Below are 8048 nucleotides of genomic sequence, written 5' to 3' on the forward strand. Positions count from 1 at the left end.
AACAGGTTAGAGCTTTCACACTGCACGCGGTTGCAGTCCGTCGATCCATTCCAGGAGCAGCGCGTATACAGTGCAGCGATCGTTTCCGCACCGAGTCTATTTTTTCTGTGCTGCACGCGCTGAATTAAAGTGACAGCGCATGTTTCGTGGTCAAAATTAACATAGATTGACATGAAAATGTACACTGTAAAACCTAAGACTGAAAGTTACTAAACTAAATGAGTACATTTAACTTATTTTTTAAAAAAAGTGATATTAACTCAAAAACTGCAATGTATTAAGCAGAACTTAAACCGAATAAGTTATGAATAACCTATTTGTTATTTTAGCTTTTAAATTTTATTTTTCAAAAAATTACTTTTGTATAAGGAGATGAAATAAACACTTAAATAAATACATTTAACATTTTCTGCTTCATTTGAAGCCTACATTTAGGTCTCTCTACGGCGTTCTCCCTCACGCACCGGAAAACCCCGCGTATTTATTTCAATCTGCCCATCCCCCATAGCTCAGCTCACACACGAAGTAACTCGGAGTCGGAACAGAATGGCGGCCATGGAGAGATTTAACAGGTAAGCACGGCAAAATGCTTCGTCCTCTTTAGAGCACTTGTACGTTTAATGTTGTATTGTCGTTACTCTTCATCTTAAGAAGACCGACTAGCTAAAGTAACGTAGGCTACTAACTACTGTAATAAGACTAAGTTATGCCATTTGTGTCACGTCACAGAAACGCCAAGCCAACGCGACATTGCATTTAGCACTAACTTAGAGATTTTTTTTAATCAGCGGCAGTAAGTTAGTTGTACTGTGAGTACACGACAGTTTTGTCACTGGAACAGTAATTTATATGTGTGTGCGTTTTGTCACATTTTTACAGAGCGTGTCCCGCGCAAATTTGGATATTTATCAGTGAGGACGAAACTGACTGACTCCACTAGTGCTAACGTTAACCGTCATTCACACGGCAAAAACTAAAGAAATAGGTAACGTTAATACAAGTTGACATACTCTTTTATTTATTATGTTGTGAGTAAACCACAGAAGTGGAAAATTAATATTTTTTGTGTTTTCTCATTTTAGCGTAAACAAACGTGTCCCGCGCAATTTTGGATATTGTGAGGAGACTAGCAGCTATAACGTTATCGTCCACCGACCGACATTTACCCGGCAAAAACAAAATAAAAAAGGTAATACAAGCTGACCTATTTCTTCATTTATAATGCTGTGAGTAAACTTAAGTTTTTTCAGTGGAAGATTAATTAATTTCTGTGTGTTTTCTCACATTTTTGCTTAGACAAAAGTGTCCCGAGCCATTTTGGATCATTATCAGTGATTGAGGTCACATGGCAACAACTGCAGAAATAGGTAATACAAGCTGACTTATTCCTTTATTTATTGTGCTGTGAGTAACGTAAACCAATTTTTTGACAGTGGAAAACGCCTCGGTTACGACTGTAACCTCGGTTCCCTGAAGAGGGAACGAGCGTTGCGTCGAGAATGACGCTATGGGGAACGCTTTGCGTGATGACGTCTTGAAGCACATGTAAAATCAGTCCAATGGTGTGGCGGAACGTCAGAGGCGGGTGACGTCACGTACCAGGAAGCTATAAAAGCCGGCCCGAAACAGAAAACGAAAGCTTCGTAAAAGTCTGAAGTCGAGCTGACAGGCATGAAGGAGATATGGCAAGGCGACGCAACGCTCGTTCCCTCTTCAGGGAACCGAGGTTACAGTCGTAACCGAGGCGTTCCCTTTCAAGGGAACTCCCGTTGCGTCGAGAATGACGCTATGGGGAACGTCTATACCAACGCCTCCATAGCTACGAATGTCTGTCCTGTGTGTAATCTAGAGAGCAGCACTAGGAAGATAAAACATGAGACCCTGGAGCAGAGTCTAGATCCAGAGAGTAAAACCTGACGAAAGTGTGCGGTGAGGACCAGCCTGCCGCATCACAGACGTCCTGTAAAGAAACTCCTGAAATAAGGGCCTTAGAGGCCGCCATACTCCTCGTCGAGTGCGACCGGACAGCCAAAGGAGAAGGCTGCCCAGCCGCCTCATAGGCAAGTGAGATAGCCTCGACCACCCACTTACTCATCCTTTGCTTAGACACCGGGCCTCCTTTGTTAGGGGACCCAAAGCACACAAATAATTGATCACTTTTTCGCCACAGGGCAGCTCTGTGGACATATGCGTCTAACGCCCGCACAGGGCAAAGCAAATTATTAGCCTCCTGGTCCGCATTTTGAAAGGGAGGAGGACAGAAGGCCTGCAGAACAATAGGTCTGGCCACATTAGTGGGGACCTTGGGGATATAGCCCGGTCTCGGATGAAGAAATGCTTTGATCATACCCGGAGCAAACTCCAAGCATGACGGAGCAACCGACAACGCTTGGAGATCCCCTATTCTCTTGAGAGAGGAAATGGCAAGAAGGAAAAGAGCTTTCAGCGTTAAAAACTTCTCAGGAACCTCCTCAATAGGCTCAAAGGGGGCCAGGGACAAGCCTTGTAGCGCAATGGACAAGTCCCAAGGTGGCACCCTAGAGCGAACTGCAGGCCTCAGCCTCCAAGTGCCACGAAGGAAACGAGATACCAAAGGGTCTTTCCCCACAGACATTCCACCCAAAGGAATGTGGTAAGCACCTATGGCCGCCACATAAACCTTTAAAGTGGACGGGGTTAGACCTGCTGTGAACCGGTCCTGCAGGAACTCCAGCACTGTACCAATTGGGCAGTTAACTGGGTCCAACCGACGGTCACTACACCAAGAAGTGAATACTCTCCACTTCAGGGCATAAAGTTTCCTCGTGGAGGGAGCTCTGGATTGTAGAATGGTCCCAACAACCTCAGTTGAGAGACCTGACTCTATGAGCTGGGCCCCCTCAGAGGCCAAGCCCATAGGTTCCACAGTTCTGGGCGGGGGTGAAATATTGAGCCCCCTGCCTGGGACAGAAGGTCTCTCCTGACGGGTAACTCCAGAGGATGCCCGTCGAGGAGGGAGACCAGATCGGGAAACCATACTCGGCCCGGCCAACGCGGGGCTATAAGAAGCAGGCAAACCCGGTCCCTGCGAACTCTCTCCAGAACTCCCGGGAGCAGAGCAACTGGGGGAAAGGCGTACAGACGTAGCCTCGGCCACGTCTGAACCATAGCATCCAGTCCCAGAGGAGCTGGATGCGTGAGGGAGAACCAAAGTGGACAGTGAGACGTCTCTCGAGACGCAAACAGATCCACTTGTGCTTGGCCGAACTCCCTCCATATCAGCTCCACCACCTCGGGGTGGAGCCTCCATTCCCCGGGCCTCGGCCCCTGCCTCGACAGAGTGTCTGCTCCTATATTCTGGACCCCGGGGATGTAAGCTGCCCTGAGTGACAGTAACTTCCCCTGGGACCACAAGAGGATATGGCGTGCCAAGTTGGATAACGGGCGCGAGCGCAAACCCCCTTGGTGGTTGATATAGGCGACTACCGACGTGTTGTCCGTGTGTACTAACACATGGTGTCCCCTGAGATCTGTGATAAAGCTCCTCAGAGCCCGGAAGACAGCTAACATCTCTAGGCGATTGATATGCCAGGAACGATGATGGTCTTCCCACAGACCTTGAGATGAGCGACCCTCCAGGATCGCTCCCCAACCCGTGAGGGAAGCATCCGTCGTTAGCAGTTTGCGACGACAAGGAGCTCCCAACACTGGGCCCTGGGACAGGAACCAAGGTTTCTTCCACATAACCAGGGCACGTAAGCATCGCCGCGTGACCCTGATTGTGCGAAATGGGTTGCCCCTCGGGGAAAACCCCCTGGTCCTGAGCCACCACTGCAGGGGCCTCATGTGCAGCAGTCCAAAAGGTATCACGTTGGAAGCTGCTGCCATGAGACCCAACAGTCTCTGGAACTGTTTGACAGTGAGTAGCTGGCCTAGCTTTACACTTTTCACAGCTGCAAGGATGGACTCTATACGTGGCGGTGACAGGCGCGCCTGCATCGACACTGAGTCCCAAACCACGCCTAAAAAAGTGGTCCTCTGGAGAGGAGAAAGCACACTCTTCTTGGCGTTCAGCCGTAACCCCAGCTCTTTCATGTGGGCGAGAACAACATCTCGATGTTGAACCGCCAACTGATGCGACTGAGCTAAAATCAACCAATCGTCGATGTAGTTCATGATGCGAATACCCTGGAGGCGCAGCGGCGCCAGAGCTGCATCCATGCATTTGGTGAAAGTGCGGGGTGATAAAGCTAGGCCGAATGGAAGAACACGATATTGGTATGCTTTGCCCCCGAAAGCAAACCTCAGGAACTTCCAATGACACGGACGGATGGAAATATGGAAATATGCGTCCTTGAGATCTATCGTGACAAACCAGTCCTCGGACCTGATCTGTGGCACGATCTGTCTCAATGTTAACATTTTGAACTTGAGCTGCATGACTGAATCGTTCAGAACTCGAAGATCTAAAATGGGACGCAATCCCCCGTCCTTTTTCGGAACAATGAAGTACCGGCTGTAAAACCCGGTTTCCCTGTCGGAGGGAGGTACATATTCTATGGCCCCTTTCTCTAACAGAGTGTTCACTTCCTGTTCCATGACCAGAACCTGCTCGGGGCCCACCACTGTGGGCAGGACCCCCATAAACCGAGGCGGGCGTTTTTTGAATTGTATCTGATACCCTTTTTCCACGGTCTGCAGGACCCAACGAGAAACATTTGACAGTAGCTTCCACGCTGTCAAAGATTCTACTAGAGGTACCAGCCTCTCGAGACTGGTTTCTGGATTTCGTTGTTGTTGAGTAGTCAATTCGTCGCCCTGTAACGGCGCACCGGCAGGGAACGACCGAACAGACTGCTCTAACACCCTCCTCGGAGGGGGCGGGCATCCCGAGGCCACTACGTTTCCGGGTGGTCCTTGAGATATGTGCTCGCCGGAGACCGCTGCGCCCTGTAACACCTGAGGCGGCAGGGTTGGCAGAACGGTCCCCTGAGGGTACCGAAGAGAGACGGGCACCGTGAAAAGAGGTGTTAACCGCTCTGCTTCGGGGGGGACTACCCTCATTTGTCCTGAGCCCTCGGACGTCAGGACTTTTTCCCAGCAGCCTTCTTGGCGGTAATAACGGTCCGCAGATCCGTTCTACCCCTCGAGGGCTGCTGGGTTTGAGAGCGCCCTCCGTGTCCCCGAGATTTTTGTGGGGGAGCACGAGAGGACACACTCTGTTTTTGAGTGGCACGATGGCTAGCGCTCTTTTTAGAGGAGTGAGGCTGCTCCCGCTCAGCAGCCTCATAGAATGAACGGCGGGGGAGAAGTCTTTGGAGTGCAACTGCCTGTTTAGAGGCCTCTTGTGATTTAGCTATCGCACTGTTCACAACATCACCAAATAGACCATCAGTGGAAACCGGAGCATCTAAGAGAACATGTTTTTCTTTTTCTTTTATGTCGCTCAGATTGAGCCACAGATGCCTCTCAGTGGCCACCAGGGCTGCCATAGACCGCCCGATTGATTTAGCGGTCTCCTTGGTGGCCCTGAGAGACAGATCCGTGGCTCTGCGTAGTTCAGCCACTGTGTCTGGACCAATACCCCCGCCCTCCTCTAAATCCCCCAATAATTCAGCCTGATAGGCCTGCATGATAGACATCGTATGCAGACACGCTGCAGCTTGACCAGCGGCTGCATATGATTTATGAACCAGCGATGAAGTAAATTTTACTGGTTTAGAGGGAAGAGAGGGAGCCTTCAAGGAAGATGCCGTCGCTGGAGAGAGATAGCTCGCGAGCGTCTCTTCCACCTTCGGCATCTCCCCATAACCATGCTCTTTATAATTGTGAATGGAAGAGTAGTGAGAGGTTTGTGTTGTGTAAACTCTGTAAGACATAGGTTTCCCCCACGATCTCGACACCTCGGTGTGGAGATCGGGGAAAAACGGAAGGCTTTTTCTCTGAGGCTGTGCACGAGATGGCAGGAAGCGTTCGTCGAGTTTACTTTTCGAGCGAACGTCCTGCCTATCCTCTGGCCACTCAATAGATAATCTGTGAACTGCTCTCGTGACAACATCGAGCAATTCCTCAAAAGCATGAGACTGAGGTGGCGAATCCTCAGACTCAGCTTCAACACTAACAACGTCCAACTCCTCAGAGCTGGACAATTGCAGTATTGGTGCCTCCATCGGGGGGGAAGAAACCGCAGCGCGTGCTTCCACACCCTGATGAGAGGCACTGGATCTATCAGAAGGTTGCTGAGATAAGGCAGAGCCCGTCTCAACATCCACTGATAGATCCATTTGCGAACCCCAGGTCTGAGATCGACGCTGTGCCTCGGCAGCAGCGGGACCAGAGCCCTGGGGAACGTGATCGGGATTGAACCGTGCCAACCGGGATCGGAGCGTACGCAATGGAAGCGCACAGCAATGCACACAGTCACCACCCTCGAGTGCTGACTGGGCATGCTCCTCTCCCAAACAAACAACACAAAGAGTGTGTGTGTCACCTCCCGTTAAATAACGCGGGCAGGGATGGACACACACTCTAAACTGCTGCTTGCTCGCCATACTGAATATATATATATATAGACAGACAACACCAAATAACAAGGACAGATTCAACACAGAGCGCGACTGAAGACTCAGAAAGCTTTCGTTTTCTGTTTCGGGCCGGCTTTTATAGCTTCCTGGTACGTGACGTCACCCGCCTCTGACGTTCCGCCACACCATTGGACTGATTTTACATGTGCTTCAAGACGTCATCACGCAAAGCGTTCCCCATAGCGTCATTCTCGACGCAACGGGAGTTCCCTTGAAAGGGAACTAATTAATATTTTGTGTTTTTTCTCACATTTTGTCATAGACAAATGTGTCCCTTGGGCAATTTTGGATATCGGTGAGGAGACTATCAACCACCGACCGTCATTCATACGAAAAAAAAAAAAAAGGTAATACAAGCTGACATATTTCCTCATTTATAATGATGAGTAAACTACAGTTTTGTCAGTGTAAGAGTAATTCATATCTTTGTGTTTTCTCACGTATTTGCATAGACAAAGTGTTCCGTGCAATTTAGGGTCTAGTGAGGAGACTGACTGACTATCCTCCACATCGACTGTCATTCACGTGGCAAAAATGAAAGAAAAAGGTACTACAAACTGACCTATTCTATTTATTATGCTGTGAGTAAATTACATTTTTGTCAGTGGAAAATGTATTAATTTTTTTTTTTTTTTTTTTTTTTTTCACAGTTTAAAATAGACAAACGTGTCCTGCGCATTTTTGGATCTATTTCAGTAAGAAGACTGACTGACTATCCTCCAGTGACTGTCATTCACATGGCAAAGACTAAAGAAAAAGGTAATTTCCCAGGGAAAGCAAGAACTGAGAACTGATAAGAATGTAAAATGTGCACCTTGAAATGCAATGTAAGTCATTTTGGATCTTGTCAAATCTAGTTGTACTGTCAATCTCAAAGCTCTTTTCCATTTTAGATGTGTTTGTGTGTTTTTATAGTGAAAACAAATGCTGCCGCTCAGTCTTTTTGCCACTTAGGCGACGGTGACGTCACGCATAACCTCTATTCTAGCATTTATGCTGTGAGTAAACCAGTTTTGTCAGTGGAAGATTAATGTTTTTTTTTGTTTGTTTGTTTATTCACAGTTCGCCAGACAGAAGTCATGTGCAGTTTTGTATTTTGGACAGTGAGGAGACTGACTGACCATCTTTCACAACATTCATCACTGAGAACCTTTTGTAAAATAAATTATTTTTCAATAAATACTATTAATAACTGCATCCTTTTCTTTGACCATTTCTTTATACCAGGGTTCCTCAAACTCGGTCCTGGAGGGCCTCTGTCCTGCAGAGTTTAGCTCCAACACTGATCAAACACACCTGAGCAAGCTAATCAATGTCTTCAGGATCTCTAGAAACTCACAGCTAGGTGTGTTTGATCAGGGTTGGAGCTAAACTGTGCAGGACAGTGGCCCTCCAGGACCGAGTTTGAGGAACCCTGCTTTATACCAATGTTTTTCCTTTGTCTTATAAAACTTTATTAATTTGAGTTTAATCAACTTAAATCAT

At 47.9% G+C, this 8048-nt stretch overlaps 1 long non-coding RNA gene across 2 annotated transcripts; it reads left to right on the forward strand.

Moving 5' to 3' along the window:
* The first annotated feature begins 334 nt into the window (after positions 1-334).
* On the forward strand, positions 335-7760 carry LOC311094502. Of its 2 annotated transcripts, XR_014608678.1 has the most exons (8): positions 335-572; positions 880-985; positions 1083-1189; positions 1297-1367; positions 6826-6910; positions 7016-7110; positions 7214-7322; positions 7626-7760. It is a non-coding gene; the product is annotated as an uncharacterized lncRNA (long non-coding RNA). The 2 variants fall into 2 exon arrangements; XR_014608679.1 differs by having other exon boundaries at positions 341-572; positions 7214-7760.
* Positions 7761-8048: the final 288 nt, after the last annotated feature.

The sequence above is a fragment of the Abramis brama genome (genome assembly GCF_963993115.1).
Source record: "Abramis brama genome assembly, chromosome: 13".
NCBI classification, from domain to species: domain Eukaryota; kingdom Metazoa; phylum Chordata; class Actinopteri; order Cypriniformes; family Leuciscidae; genus Abramis; species Abramis brama.